The sequence below is a fragment of the Rhinatrema bivittatum genome, chromosome 16 (assembly GCF_901001135.1).
Source record: "Rhinatrema bivittatum chromosome 16, aRhiBiv1.1, whole genome shotgun sequence".
Classification (NCBI taxonomy): Eukaryota; Metazoa; Chordata; class Amphibia; order Gymnophiona; family Rhinatrematidae; genus Rhinatrema; species Rhinatrema bivittatum.
Window position 1 is genome coordinate 15,113,217 of NC_042630.1, and position 15,208 is coordinate 15,128,424.

General features: G+C 42.5%; 8 non-coding genes across 8 annotated transcripts; 3 read left to right on the top strand and 5 right to left on the bottom strand.

Moving 5' to 3' along the window:
- The first annotated feature begins 1,081 nt into the window (after positions 1-1,081).
- TRNAW-CCA lies at positions 1,082-1,153 on the top strand. Its single transcript has one exon. It is a non-coding gene; the product is annotated as a tRNA-Trp (tRNA).
- A 795-nt stretch (positions 1,154-1,948) lies between these two features.
- TRNAI-AAU lies at positions 1,949-2,022 on the top strand. The gene has a single exon. It is a non-coding gene; the product is annotated as a tRNA-Ile (tRNA).
- Positions 2,023-5,276: 3,254 nt separating this feature from the next.
- TRNAS-GCU lies at positions 5,277-5,358 on the bottom strand. The gene has a single exon. It is a non-coding gene; the product is annotated as a tRNA-Ser (tRNA).
- Positions 5,359-7,288: 1,930 nt separating this feature from the next.
- On the top strand, positions 7,289-7,360 carry TRNAW-CCA. Its single transcript has one exon. It is a non-coding gene; the product is annotated as a tRNA-Trp (tRNA).
- A 1,194-nt stretch (positions 7,361-8,554) lies between these two features.
- Positions 8,555-8,636, bottom strand: TRNAS-GCU. Its single transcript has one exon. It is a non-coding gene; the product is annotated as a tRNA-Ser (tRNA).
- A 2,059-nt stretch (positions 8,637-10,695) lies between these two features.
- Positions 10,696-10,769, bottom strand: TRNAI-AAU. The gene has a single exon. It is a non-coding gene; the product is annotated as a tRNA-Ile (tRNA).
- Positions 10,770-11,203: 434 nt separating this feature from the next.
- On the bottom strand, positions 11,204-11,285 carry TRNAL-AAG. Its single transcript has one exon. It is a non-coding gene; the product is annotated as a tRNA-Leu (tRNA).
- A 1,099-nt stretch (positions 11,286-12,384) lies between these two features.
- TRNAN-GUU lies at positions 12,385-12,458 on the bottom strand. Its single transcript has one exon. It is a non-coding gene; the product is annotated as a tRNA-Asn (tRNA).
- Positions 12,459-15,208: the final 2,750 nt, after the last annotated feature.

Genomic DNA, 15,208 nt, shown 5'->3' on the forward strand with positions numbered 1-15,208 from the left:
ATAGAAGCTTTAATCCAGGAGCCTAAAACTGCGCAGGAGCGCACTTTTAACCCGCGTATGGACGCGCGTTTTCGATGCGCTAGCTTTACCCCTTATTCAGTAAGGGGTCGAAAACACGCGTCCAACCCCCCCCCCACCCCCAAACTAATAGCTCCCGCAACATGCAAATGCATGTTGATGGCGCTATTAGTTATTCCCGCGCGATTCAGTAAGTAAAATGTGCAGCCAATTTAAATCGGCCTGCGGGTTGAAAACCGGACGTTCAATTTACCGGCATCCAGTTTCCGACCCCTTGGCTGTCAGCGGGCTTGAGAACCGACACTGGCAAAATTGAACATCGGCTGTCAAACCCGCTGATAGCCGCCGCCCCTGTCAAAATGGAGGCGCTAGGGATGCGTTAGTGTCCCTAGCTCTTCTTTTTACGACGAGCCCTAATTTGAATATTTTTTTTTATTGAATCGCGCGCACAGGAGAGCAGGCGCTCGCCCACTCTCCCGCGAATTTTACTGTATCGGCCTGACACAGTTGCAATGACTGATTAAGAGGACCCTGGTGACATACTGAAAAGACATCTCCTCCTGTGAAGGTGCAGTAGGCAGAGGAAGGGCAGGAAAGCTGCAGCACTGGAGTGCAGAGTGTTGAAGGGGGGTAATTTGCTTTTCTACTGCCTCTAACCCATGTGGCAGAGCAGGTGTAAGGTGTCAGCTTAAGATAGCAGCCTCTTTGGGGGTGGCTGGAGTATGGCTTTGAGTTCTATTCCTGGCAGCTCTTTATGCTGTTTTCTTTAAGATCGTAATAAAAGGGGAAAATGTAGCTACGGAAAATGTACCTTTTAATTATGTTATTAACCCCATATATCTTAACCCAAGTTAATTCGACCTGTTCATTGTAAGACATTTACTTGTCATTGTTATTGTTGAGAATGTAAACCGAATTGATCAATAATTCTGTTATTGGAAAGTCGGTATAGAAAAATGCTAAATAAATAAATAAAATAAAATAAATGTTTTAGCAATTTTAAGGTAGGCTGTAACCCCTAATTCTGTTTATGAGAGGCACTAGAGGAGCTGATGCTACCAGCGACCTCGTGGCGCAACGGTAGCGCGTCTGACTCCAGATCAGAAGGCTGCGTGTTCAAATCACGTCGGGGTCAGGAATCGTTTTACATAAATTACAGTAGCACTTTCACTTTCTACCACGATGCCCCTTTATTATTGCTGTTAACAAGTCCCATCTATAAAATAAAGAGATTTCTATGGAAGAGGGCGGAACTTTATATGTAAAAGCCTGACGGAAGGCGCCGTGGCCCGGAAGAGGGGAGCATGCTGTGCGGGGAGATCCTCATTTATTATCGCTGCAAGATTACTGTAAAGAGCGGAGCCCAAAGGAATGACCGCGGAGGAGGGGGGGGGGGGGGGCTAGAGAGCAGTTCTGACTAGCCACGCTGGCTACCGGTGAACCTTTACCGCTCATCGAGCGTAATGGGAATTTGGACGAGTTTCAAAGAATGCAACACAGCCATTGGGGGGGGGGGGGGGGGTGTCTCCCAGTGCTGCTCAGAATTCTGCCCTGTTACTCTTTTATAATCCGTCTGTCCTGCTCCTCAGCTTTCAGATTGGAATCGTTAGTAAATCCAGGCGAGGATGGACTGAAATTCCAGCCCAGAATTTGCTCGTTTATTCTGCAGTGAGATGTCTTTGTTTCCTTCCAAGGCACCCCCAGTGCCTTAAATGGAGGAAACTCCCCGTGTAAAGCAGGAGCTAGGAAACAGGAAAGCGTGGGATCTCCCCATACACAGCTGGAGAAGTTTGGTGGGGAAGGGGATTCCAGGCTTAGGGGATGGTCGCTGTTATGGTTCCCATTAAAATTCTTTCCATATAGAGCAGGAAACAGGAAAGGGCACAGCAGCTCTTTCATTTAAGAACCTAAGTGGTCTTGTTATTTCACTGGCCGGTTAGCTCAGTTGGTTAGAGCGTGGTGCTAATAACGCCAAGGTCGCGGGTTCGATCCCCGTACGGGCCAAGAGCCTTTTGCCTTTAATTATTCACTAATAAATAATTCCTTGTTTTATGATGGACTTAACAGTCTTCAGCCAGTCACATTTTACTTGACATGTATTTTTCTGGAGGCACTTCTTCCTTTTCATCTTTTGACTGCATTTCTTGCTTTCCTCATTTCTTGGAAAAAATAGGAGAATTCCATTTTGGGAAAATCATTTTTTCCCCCCAAAAGGAGGGAAGGAAAGACAGTGGTAAAGAGAGAAGCAGAGAAAGAGAGAGAAAGAGAGAAGAAAGTGAGATGGAGAGAAAGAAGAGAAGACTTAGGGTGAAATGAGGACTTTCACATAGCAGATGCACTCTGTCTCCTATAGATAAATACTTGTGGTGAGGCAGTCACTGATTTTTGATGCGCAACTACAGAGCAATAAATGCAGTGGGTAGTGAGGTCTCTTCATAAGGAGGGAACAAAAAAAAAGAAAAGGAAATTCTAGGAAGAGGAAGGCATCTCCTTAGCCGCTGCCCTTCGAGGATGTCATAAAAGGTAGAGAGCTTTGCCCAGTGAGCTTGAACCGCCTACCTTTCAGTTAACAGCCAAATGTGCCACAGAGACCTCCATGAAGGCAATGGGAGACAGATGTGAATAGATCTACATCCAAGTGTGGCTCTTCCAGGACTCCCTCATCCTTGATAGAAAGAGGCAGTCAATACAGTATGGCGTCTACTTGTCCTGCATCTGGATGAAATGACCCTCATTTCACATTTCACATGGTTAGTGGATGGAATCAGGTTTATCTCAAACCTTTAACCAATCTGTGAGTGGATTTCCTCACACAAGCGTAGCCTGAGAGTGTTCTCGTTTATCTCATAATAATTAAAGTCACCTTTAATAACTCCTCATCTGATCTCTACCCCCTTGAAACAGGAGTTCTGCAAGGATCTGCTCTATCTGCCACCCTCTTCAATATTTATCTTCTACCACTATGTCACTTCATTTCTAATCTAGGAATCACCTTCTTTCTATATGCTGACGATATCCAACTACTAATCCCTATAACATCTACCATTGAAGAAGCCATATGCCTCACAGTAAATTACCTCAAATCAATCAAAAGTTTTCTGAACCAACTAAAACTATGTCTAAATATGAACAAAACCGAATGGATACTAATAAAAAGAAACATGTCAATGCAATCTTCTCAAATATCCAACATTCAAATTGACAACTCCAACATTCAAATGAAGAATCCAATAAAGGACCTTGGTATCTGGCTGGATAATGATCTGAGCTTTAAAAACTGTATAGCTATAAAAACGAGAGAAGGCTTTCATAAACTCCAGATTCTCAAACATCTCAAACCCCTACTGTACCTGAATGACTTTAGAACGATTCTACAAACCCTCATTTTCTCTAGCCTAGATTATTGCAACGCAATTTTCCTAGGGCTTTCTCAAACTACTCCAAAACCGCTACAATTACTGCAGAACGCTGCTGCACGAGTGCTCTCAGGCAAAAGGAAGTTTGATCACATCTCTCCAACCTTAAAAAAACTTCATTGGCTACCAATTTCACAAATAATTAAATACAAGACCTTAACTATTCTACATAACGAAATTTACAAAGACGAAAATTCCTCTCTGGATAATATGATTGCAATCCACAAATCACCCCGTTCTTCAAGGTCTCCTGAAAAATTACAACTAATCATTCCCCCCCGTCATCTGCGAAACTATCTGCTACTAGAAATAGAGCCTTCTCGATAGCAGGATCCATAGAATGGAACTCTATTCCATGCTACCTAAGTTCTATCAGAGATTCCAAAACTTTCCAAAAAGAACATGGTTGTTTAGACAATCATTCACCGACTGATTCGAATAATCTCAATCCTCATCTTGAACTCTAATTCTTCTGTAATAAATATCTTCTAAATTAAGATGTAAATTGTTTCCTGCTAACATGTTATACTCTGCCTCTGCTGAGTTGTTATATTCATATTATACTGTCGTTCGAGTTATGCCAGAAACTGAGGGGATTGCGGGTCTTCCTCTGGCTTTGGATATCTTCAAGGTCGCCGCTTTTGCGGGTGGTCTGTGGGGTTTTATTGCAAATCCCAAACCCTCACTGGGCTGCTTGAGAGATGCTTTCCATCGACTCGGGCAATTTTCAGGCTTGGGGTTGAATAGCTCCAAGTCTGAGGTCCTGGCTTTTCCCCACAAAAAGAGTATGGAGTGGGCGGAGGGATGATTTTTCCCTTCAAATGGGCTTCCGGCGCTTTCAGGTACTCGGAAAGGGGAGCTGAACTTCCTTTGCAGACTGAATGTCTCTCCGTTGTTGGCGCATTCGAAGCTTAAATTCCAGCAATGGCCAAATTGACCTCTTTACCTTATAAAATGTCTCTCCGTTGTAACAGTCACATGTGCTCCCCTTCAGTCACTCACTAGCTGTTGCAGAAGGTATTCCCCCTGCCCCGTTTTTAATGAGCAGCTATCTATCTGTATTATTTACTGTACATGTTTACTGATACACATTTCATATTCTGCTTTTTACCAAGGACGACCTCAAGGCAGATGAGAATTACATAAGAGCTGCTATGCTCCTGCTTCCTGTGCTTCCTCCTACTTAGTATCAGTTCTTTATTAATGTTTACATTTCCTAATGAAATGTTGTATTTTATTTATTTATTTATTTAATTAATTAAACATTTTTATAGACCGAAGTTCGTTGGGAACATCACATCGGTTTATATGTAACAATAATGCAGCAAACAGGCTTTACAGTGAACTGAAAATAGCTGTTAAATAACTTAGAATAAACAGGCTTTACAGTGAACTGAAAATAGCTGTTAAATAACTTAGAATAAACAGGCTTTACATATAACTGAAAACTGAATTTTATGTGCTCAGAGCCAATATTCCCTGCTCTTCTTACTGATCCAAGAATGTGACCGAAAGATTTACTTTTAGTTTTGATATATGTGTATTTTTTGATAATAATGAAATAAAGAACACTTATGAGAGATGTAAGAAGAGAAGTAAATATGATGCTGCCAAGGTTAGTGCAATTTAAAAAAATAATAAAATAAATTTTTCTAAAGCTCCCTTGATTTGAGTTTCTTTCTCTTGCAAACAGAGGTAACAGAGTGGAATAGTCCAAGGGGACAGAAGTAGAGGTGTACTGTGTTCTATAAATAATGATTTTGGGGGATTTTTTTGTCACATTGTTAGGATTCAGGTTTGTAGGACATCATCTAAAAGTAAGCAAAACAAATCTAAACCACCCGACGAGGATGGGATTCGAACCCACGCGTGCAGAGCACAATGGATTAGCAGTCCATCGCCTTAACCACTCGGCCACCTCGTCGTTGCTCAATTAGTCTCTCACCGCTTTCTTGAGACCTTACAATGTGGTCCTCAAGTCACCTGGTTAGTGGATGGAATCAGGTTTATCTCAAACCTTTAACCAGTCTGTGACTGGATTTCCTCACACAAGCGTAGCCTGAGAGTGTTCTCGTTTATCTCATAATGAGATGTGCAATGGTGACAAAACGACAAGAGGCAGGTGGCCCCCTTATACACGAACCAATGTGTTAAGGAATAATCTTTCCAGCCCAGAATCCACCCGCCTCATGTCAAATTTTGCTGCACCGGGCAGCACGCCTATCCCTCTGAATATGTGTTAGGTGAAAATAATAGATGAGGACAATTAGCCCACCCTGTCCTCTTTTTATCTGGTTCTCTCCTTCTTTGGGTAAATGGACATATACATTGCAATGTTTAATCCAATCCAGCCCAGCTTCAGTACGCCAGCATTGCTCCATCCCCAATGTGTATGCTTTGTTGGAAGTTCACAAGTTACAATGTTCTGAGTCCTTTTGATCATAAAATCTCTGAACTTCTACAACTGGGTGCTGACACAGTGTGGCCGGTTTCATTAATAATAGGACACCCTCTTCCCCCCCCCCCCCCTTTCGAAAATCTACAAAAAGCAATGTTGAATACTGAAATCAACCTGAGACAAGGAAATGGGAGATGGGAAGGTGCTACGGAAACCTAGCACACTAATATTGCTGGTCTAATGCACATGCTGACTCTTTGCTTCCATCAAAGGTATAGCGAAAGCTTACCAATACCATGAAAAAAAAGTGTGTGCTGAAAAGAATTGGTAGGAAATGAAGGGGAAAGATTGACTTTCTTAAATAATAATAAATATAATAAAATATTATACAGCTAAAACAATTTGCTAGCAGTTATTATGGACAAAAATGGAGAATTGAGTAGAAAAAATGAATACAGGTTAAGATTCTCCACTAGACCACCAACGGGTCTGAGGCTGTAAGATAGCTCAATGCCTGAGAATCTGGCACCAGTGATAAACTCTGACTCTGTAGTGAAGCATAGGATATAATTTGTACCCCAGTAAAGCCCTGTCCAATCAGTTATCCTCCTTCCACCAGGTCTCTGAGATGCCTTTATCTACCTTTTCATATGCACTTTAATTTAGACTTCTGGCATTTGGTAAGGCGCATCCTTTAACACCATGTGAAAAATATATATTTATTTATTTATTTATTTATTTTTTATATACCGACATTCGATCGAAATATCACATCGGTTTACAGGACGCTGAGAGATAGGGCGGGGTCCACCCTATTTTACATTATAACATGGTAGATTATAACTATATTACATTATAACATGGTAACAGTATAACATGGAAGATTATAACTATATTACATTATAACATGGTACCATTATAACATGGTAACAATGTTCACAATGACATGGTAAGCATTCAGTTATGACTTAAGTGGCAGGAGGGATTAAATAATTGAGGAGAGGAAGGCGGTATAAGTAATTTAACCTAAATAGTATATAATAATTGCTGGGAGGTGGGCAGTGGGGTGTAGGGTCAGGGGTGGGTGAGATGATTTCTGGAAGGGTAAGGTGCATGTAGGTGGGTTAAGTGTCTGGTGGAAAGGCTTTTATGAACAGCCATGTTTTGAGATGTTTTTTGAAGACTTGCGATGAGGGTTCATTTCCATATATATCCAAAGAAAGTTTCACTACATACATAACACTCATTAAAGTAAGGCAACAAGGATGGGAGTAGAACCCACACATGCTGTGCACAGTGGATTAACCAGCCTTCAGCTTTAACCGCGCTTGCACAAGTGCTCTGGAGTGTCGTGGTTGTGGCCTTACAATGTGGTCTTCATTTCACATACTTAGTGTATACAATCAGATTTATCAGGTCGGCTAAAACAATCTAGAAGTAATACTCAGGCAGCAGTGACCTCGTGGCGCAACGGTAGCGCGTCTGACTCCAGATCAGAAGGTTGCGTGTTCAAATCACGTCGGGGTCAGAGCTCTGCTCTCGTAGTTTTTATCTGGTCGTAATATTTACTTTTCTCTCTGGCTCTGTAGAGCAACACCTCTTTATAATGATGTAAACATAGAACCTAAATGGGGAAATCTGCATTTATCATCACTGGTAGTGCAGCCACAAACAAGAAAAAAAAAAAAAAAAAAAAGCAGAGATCTGTGCAGGTAACTGCGTCTATCTGCCCAACTCTCCTCCTCCTTCATTTCTTTCTGGTTTACTTTCAACTTCCACCCAGTTGCACTGTATGCATAGAACAACCTCAGAAAAGGGAAGGAGAGGCTGTCAAGGTAAAGAGCAATTCTGGCTAGTAACTTTGGCTAATGGCCCCCGGAATTGGAATTTTCACATGGATTGAAGAAATCCAAATCTACCAATCAAGTGATAGTGAGGCTAACTGGAGAAATGCTTTCTATAAGGCAATAATAGTAGATGAGGACAGATAAAGACCAATTCACACACTCAGTCACCTGCGTTGCTGGTTCTCTACCACTTTGGGTAAATTATTCTATACAATCCAATGTGTAATCAAATACCAGCTTTATTCCCCCATCACCAATGTGTTTAATTCACCCTCATCTCCCCGACCTGCTTGGAACATGATGACTTCTGAACTCAATCTGTTCAGTTCACAGGGATATTCACCTACAATGATTAATGAACTTCTGCTCTCCCAATAGGAATCACACACATCAACTAAAAGCTACAGCCTTCCCAATACCATGAAAGCAAGTGAGCATGGGAAAGAATTGGCAGCGAAGTAAAAGATAAGGTAAAAGACACAGTAGGTTAGGGGTGTGCATTCTTATAAAAGATCTCGTACAGAGGGTTAAAGCAGATCTGGAGACAAAGACCTGGTTTCCTACACATGAGTTCCTATTTTCACTTTTCATTTGTTGCTCTTCTTGTGGGTGGCTTCCTCTTAAGGAATGCCTTCTTACCTTCCTGTTCTTATAAGCCAACCTTGTAATGTTACTATAGCTTCCTTGCTTGAGTTTCTTTCTCTTGCAAACTGAGGTAACAGAGTGGAATAGTCCAAGGGGACAGCAGTAGTAGAGGTGTACTGTGTCCCATAAATAATGATTTTGGGTTTTGGGTTGTTTTTTTTTTGTCACATTGTTAGGATTCAGGTTTGTAGGACATCATCTAAAAGTAAGCAAAACAAACGAAAACCACCCGACGAGGATGGGATTCGAACCCACGCGTGCAGAGCACAATGGATTAGCAGTCCATCGCCTTAACCACTCGGCCACCTCGTCTGGCTTTAAATCCACTCTCATCGCTTTTCTGTGACCCTACAATATTGTCCTCATTTCCCATGGCTAATGTCTGGAATCAGGTTTATCTCAAACCTTTAACCAGTCTGTGTCTGAACATGTATTAGGTGAAAATAATAGATGAGGACAATTAGCCCACCCTGTCCTCTTTTTATCTGGTTCTCTCCTTCTTTGGGTAAATGGACATATCCAGCCCTGCTTCGTACGCCAGCATTGCTCCATCCCCAATGTGTATGCTTTGTTGGAAGCTTAGAAATTGGGATGTTCTGAGTCCTGCAGCCCTTTTGCCCTCCACATTTCTACCCTGCTTCATCAATGCAGCCTAAATTTGGTTCACGGGGGGGGGGGGGTCCCCATAGCAGCCTCCCTGTCACATTTCTTTCTCTGAGGTTTGTGCAGGAAACAAGCCAGCCGGTGTCAGTAGGGAGAGAAACATTTATTTTTAATGAATCAGGTCCATAGGATGGCAGTTTATAGAAAAGATGTGAATTTGTGCTTGCTATACCTTGACATTAGCATACAGACATTTCACGGTACATCTTTTTGTACAGCATTCCTAGTAGCTAACAGGGATAATCTGGAATCATGTAACTCAACCTGTTCTTTCCCTATAGACACATGGGCTATTTCTGCTGTTATTGGACCCTCTCTATTGGGATGTTCTAGCTCCTCTGGTATTTTTGTAATCCCTAGCAACAGAATAATGTGTGGCATACATTTTTACAGAACAACAACAGTAGCAATCCAGTTTTTTATTTTACATTTGCACACATCAGTTGTGCTCAGTATTAAATACCACAATAGATAATAATGTGAAAGCGAAGATACCTCCCTTTGAATCGTGCCCTCCCGAGCAATTGTCTGCATTTCTCCTTGTTCTGGTTTTAAAGCTGCTCTATCTCCTTTTTAAAGGTAGCGCCAGCAGCCTGGTTCCATCCTTTCAGAATAGGCTCCCCCTTCCCCCAAATGTTTCCCAGCTTCTAACAAAACGGAACCCCTCTTCCCTGCATCATTCATTCATCCACACGTTGAGATTCCAGAGCTCTGCCTGCCTCCGGGGTCCTGTGCGAGGAACAGGGAGGGTTTCAGAGAATGCTCCAGGAGCGGTCCCCAGCCTTTCTCCATTCTTCAGCGGCTGCTGGCCTGAGCTGAGGCAGCTGCCTCTATATTCTGCCACCTGAAGATGCCGCCTGGTTGGTGCCCGCATGTGTGCCATGACAGCTGGCTGCTCCCTAGCACTGTCTAAAATCCTATCTAGGTGAGGCTTGAGGTCCCCCACTGTCAAACCAGGCAGGCAAATTATGAAATGTCCACCAGGCACCCAGCTATCTACAGTCCTAAGGATTAGTAAACCTGACTGTGGCACAGTGGCAGATGACTCCTATCCACTCTTGCAATTGCACTTACAAAAAATCAACACAAGTATTTCTTTGTAGGAGATCTGGTGGATGTGCAATAGTAAAATACAGGACCATGACCCAACAAAGCCCTGATTTCTCTTCTCCATCTCACCTTCTGCTTCTCTCTGCCACTGTCCTTTCTTCCTGCCTTATTTTTTGTTTTAATTATCCCTCTATTCGTATTTCTCTTACTCCCCTTCCAACCCCTCGCCTGCTTTTCCTTCCAGATCCTGCTCTGGGTTACGATTTGTAATGCAAAGGAAAAGAATATTCTTCTTTTTTTTTTTTTTTTACACATGTCAAGAGCTCAGCCCTTTAGCATAAGAAAAAAAATACATAATTTAAAATATTTAGGCATAACGTAAAATATGTTAATGAATGATCCAAGTTTTCTCTGATCCAAGTTATATTACTCCCTTGTTTTATTGTAACTGCATTCCTTAGCCTTCTCTTGTTTAATGTTTTTTACTACCATTACTATTATTCTATTATTATTACTTAGATCAATGTTATTTATTGCCTTTTTGTTCCCTATCTACTTGTTAATTGTAAACCGACATGATGCGATATTTATCGCGAATGCCGGTATAGAAAAACTTAAAATAAATAAATAAATAAATATATGATAGAAAAAGCAGACCTGGCCCGTACGGGGATCGAACCCGCGACCTTGGCGTTATTAGCACCACGCTCTAACCAACTGAGCTAACCGGCCACCGTGAAAGCCGAGGGTGGGCTGAGCCCTGTCAGCGCTGAAGGGAAACTTCCTGTGCGTGAGCACGTGACTCACGAGGGGGGAGGGGAGGGGGGTAATCCCTTTGCACTCGTTCTCGCCATAAAACCTCCAGCTGAGTAGGGGAGACCCCCATGCCTTTGCTTTTCCTGGTTCACAGTGCGTTTCCTTCCTGTAAGGCGCTGGGGGGGTCACTTAAAAGGGAGGACTGGAGTTTCTACCCCAGCGTAAACCAGGAAAGTCCTGAGCTCGTAGAGCGACAGAAGCATCCACTCCCAATATCCGAACAGCTGCAGGTGCCCGGGCGCAGGGTGAAAACGGAGCGGCATTCAGGAATCGGGGCAGACGAGAACATTGGCGGCACCGATAATAATTCTCAGAGTAAAGCAGAAAAAAACAAAACAAAAAAAGGTTGCTGGCAGCGGTGGGATTCGAACCCACGCCCCCGAAGAGACTGGAGCCTTAATCCAGCGCCTTAGACCGCTCGGCCACGCTACCGTTGGTACCCGGTGCCTGCGACAGAGTTTCACAGACTGCAGCACAGCAAGCGCCACGCTAGGACCTGAATGTATTTTCCCGGGTTCAGGCATAAAGGGTCCTCTAACTCGCTCCATGCATCGCCGCTGCCTGGTTTCCTTTTGCATGAGATCTGCAGTTAGTAGTTTCAAAGGCACCGGATCGCACCTCCTTCTCTGATGCTTCTTGCTCCGAAGATGGATTTTTTTTTTCTAACCGGATTAATCAAAGAACGCCCCTGTTATTCACCAAACCGGGCACACGGCCTCACCATGGAGAGGGAAACAGAGCTCTCCATGCATCAGGATCACAGGACTTTAATAAGACTGACAGCTCCCAGGTTGGGCTTTCTCTTTCTTAGGCATCCAGAAGCAGACAAAGGCAGAATAAAGCAGATGGATTTCCCAGGATACTTTTTTTTTTTTAATCTCTTTGTGTCTTTATGGCTTGGATTTTGTGTGGGTTATTTTGGACGCTGCTTAGGAGCTTGGTTTAAGCGGCCTATGAAGAGATGCACTGCTGGTGCTGCCACAGGGATTCTGTGGGAGAGGGGCCCATCCCATAGGAAGGGCCAGATTCAGTGGCTCTTACCTCAGCTGCGGAACCACCGGAGACGGGGGACCCAGGTTATTATCTGGTCTTTTTAAGCTCTCCTAGTTGTTCTGCAGTGGCATTGAGTCAATAAAGAACTAAAAATTATAATTCATGTGTGCAACACAGTAAATTAATCTGAAGGATTAGAACCATTTGGGTCTTGTAAATATTTTATATTTCACACATTCGTTATTTTGAAATGGAGATGGAGAGAAAGGGACACAGAAGAGAGGATTCTGGGTGAAATGAGGACTTCGTTCATGTCCTGCATTTCACATGGTAGATACAATGCATCCTGCCTCCTGCAGATGAGGCTGACACTGATTTTTGATGGGCAACTACAGAACAGAGGGGCCTGCAGTGGACAGAGAATTCTCCTCAGAAGGAGCAAACAAAAAGGAAAAGAAAATTCCAGTAGGAAAAAGGCGACTCCTTCAAACCAAAGCCTCTATCCCAGTCACTTGTGGATAAAGGAAGAGTTTGCCTGCGTCCCTGGGTGGGCTCGAACCACCAACCTTTCGGTTAACAGCCGAACGCGCTAACCGATTGCGCCACAGAGACCTGCTACGCTCTGATCTGGGGTCCTGCACCAGGATCAAGTGTGACCTGATCCGAGGGTATTCCTGCTCCTTCATAGACAGAGGCAGTGTCAGTCCCGTCTGACACCCCTTTCTAAGAACAGGGCTGCTGTAAAGGCTGCAAAAAGCACGATCCTTCATTCTAGGAGTTATCTGAGATTCTGGGTAGGTTGGTAGATAACATAAGAAAAAAATGATCCATGGAAATGAGGAAGCTCTGAGAAGTTAGAAGATGGTTTAGCAGGGGGGGTAATGTGATCAGAGCATTTGGTTCTGTTGATTAACGTGCTGTGAAACTAAGTAGAAGTTGCAAAGGTTTTGTAGCAGGACAGGAAGCCCAATATAATTGGTGTTGCGATAGTCTATGACAAGTAGCACTAATGCTTGAACAATCAGTTTGAAGTCACACAGCTCCAGCACGTTCTGTAGGACTTTAAGTTTAAAGAAACCATTTCTGGTCACAGACTTATGATGGTGGAAAGATAACTTAGAATCTATCCATACCCCAAGGCTTTGTACATAAGGTGAGATAGGAAAACAAAATTGTTCAGGACTATGTTAGTAGGGGCAGCAGAATAATTAGAGCATCGAAGTACTAACAGCTCTGTTTTTGAAATATTTAGGGAGAGTTTATTGTGTTGGAGCCACTGTTTGATGGCTGACAAGCAAACTCCAATTCCAGTCACTGTCTTAGCCTAAGAGGGACTTGTTTTGATATAAAACTGAATATTGTAAGAGAATCAGAGGAAATGATGTACCAGGGAGACACTGATGGAAAACTTAGTAGCAAATTATGAATTTTGGATTTCAAGTAATTCTTCAAGTCATTACAGGAAACAGAATAAGAGGCAGTTCCCTCCTCTTTTCTTGATGTGGGGGGCTCATTAGTAAGTTTCTTTGCTAACCCAAACAAGGCTTCAGGGTTAAAACCAATCTTGCGAATCTGTTTTGAATAAAAATATGTTTTAGATGAAGCTACCAAGGTCTTGATTTTGAGCATCTTCTTTTTTAAAGCACCTAAAAGAGAACTAGATCAATGTTTATGCCAGACGTGTTCAGCTCATCATAACTGGTGATGCTTTTCTCTTACTGAGGAATTAATCCATCTCCTATCCTCATACTTAGATTTGAACAGCACAGCTTTGACTGGGGTAATTTCGTCTACGACCTTGGTTAAGATGATCTCCCAATCAGTAACACCTACCTTATTTTATTGTAAATAAGTTACATTGTATATAATTTTCATTATATTCGAATTTATAATACTTGTATATAACTTTTCATTGCCTATACTTAAACCACTTTATTACGCTTATATATTTGTACAGTACTTTCCATTTGTTTTTCCCCCCTCCTCCCTCCTCCCTCCTCCCCACTACCCAGTTCCCTTATCAGTTTCATTGTAAAGCCCTGTTGGCCAGTTTATGTTACATGGAAACCGATGTGATGTTTGCCTAACGAATGTTGGTATACAAAAATTTTAAATAAATAAATAAATACCTCCACATAAATGGATGGAAGGGGGACAATTGAGAAGCAATCTTTTCAGCAAATGTCTTTTGATCAATCCAATCTCTTTTACTTATGAACTTTGACTAGACGAAAAGTACAAATGACCTGTAATAAGAAAATGATCAGTCCAAGGCACAAGGATAACTCGGGACATTCCCAACATCCATTGCTGACTAGAGGGAGATGGAGTCAACATTCAGCCCCTTCTCACTTCTTCCCAGCATTTATCTCTCAGCATTCACTACATTTGAAGTCACTCCCCCCAGATATGTTCACAACCTCTTGCATTTTCCTCTCCCCCAAGCATTGATCCCCCTTTTCGCTGCTTCTCCCCATGCAACTCTCTTCTAGTAGGCCTACCAGCAAACGCCTTAAAACCATTACAGATGTTGCAAAACGCTTCGGCAAGGATCCTAACCAAGACCAACAAAAGAGACCACATCTCACCCATTTTAAAAAGCCTACACTGGCTGCCCGTCAATTTCAGAATACTCTTCAAAGTGCTCTCATCAATACACAAAGCACTACACAACCTAGCCCCACTCATGCTCAAAACCCCTCTCCAACTCCACACCTCTACTAGACCAGTGAGACATGCCTACCGAAACAATCTCCAGATACCACCAATGAAATCAGCTTTAAGTAAAAGAGCATTCTCCACAGCTGGTCCGAAACTCTGAAATACGCTCCCGCCGGAACTCAAATCAGTGCAATGCCCCATTATTTTCAAAAAAAGGCTTAAAACTTGGCTCTTCCACCAAGCTTTTCCATAACATCAGACAGCGCAAGCTTCTCTGCCAAGGTCCCCCTTTAAATCATTTTCTATCAAACCATAAGAGAACTATATAAGAACATCAGCTATTGTCAACAACCTATAAGAGAACTACACAAGAACTAGACAAGTTCAATTCTAAAAACTCTTTGAACCCCTATTCAATACCCCATAGAACAACACAAAGAACTCCATAGATCATCACAAAGAATTCCCCAAAGAATTCTTCAACTTTAACTCCTTGGCAGCCCAAAAGTACAAAATGCAATTCCCAACCTCCTGACAGTCTTAAAAGCTATAATCAACCCCACACAGAAGTTATCTGCCTCTGCCTATATTAGGCTATGTATATTGTATTTCTTTGTTTAACCCCATATATTCATTTCCAAGTTATTCTTCCTGTTCTCTGTAAGACATTTGCTTGTCACTGTTATTGTTCAAAATGTAAA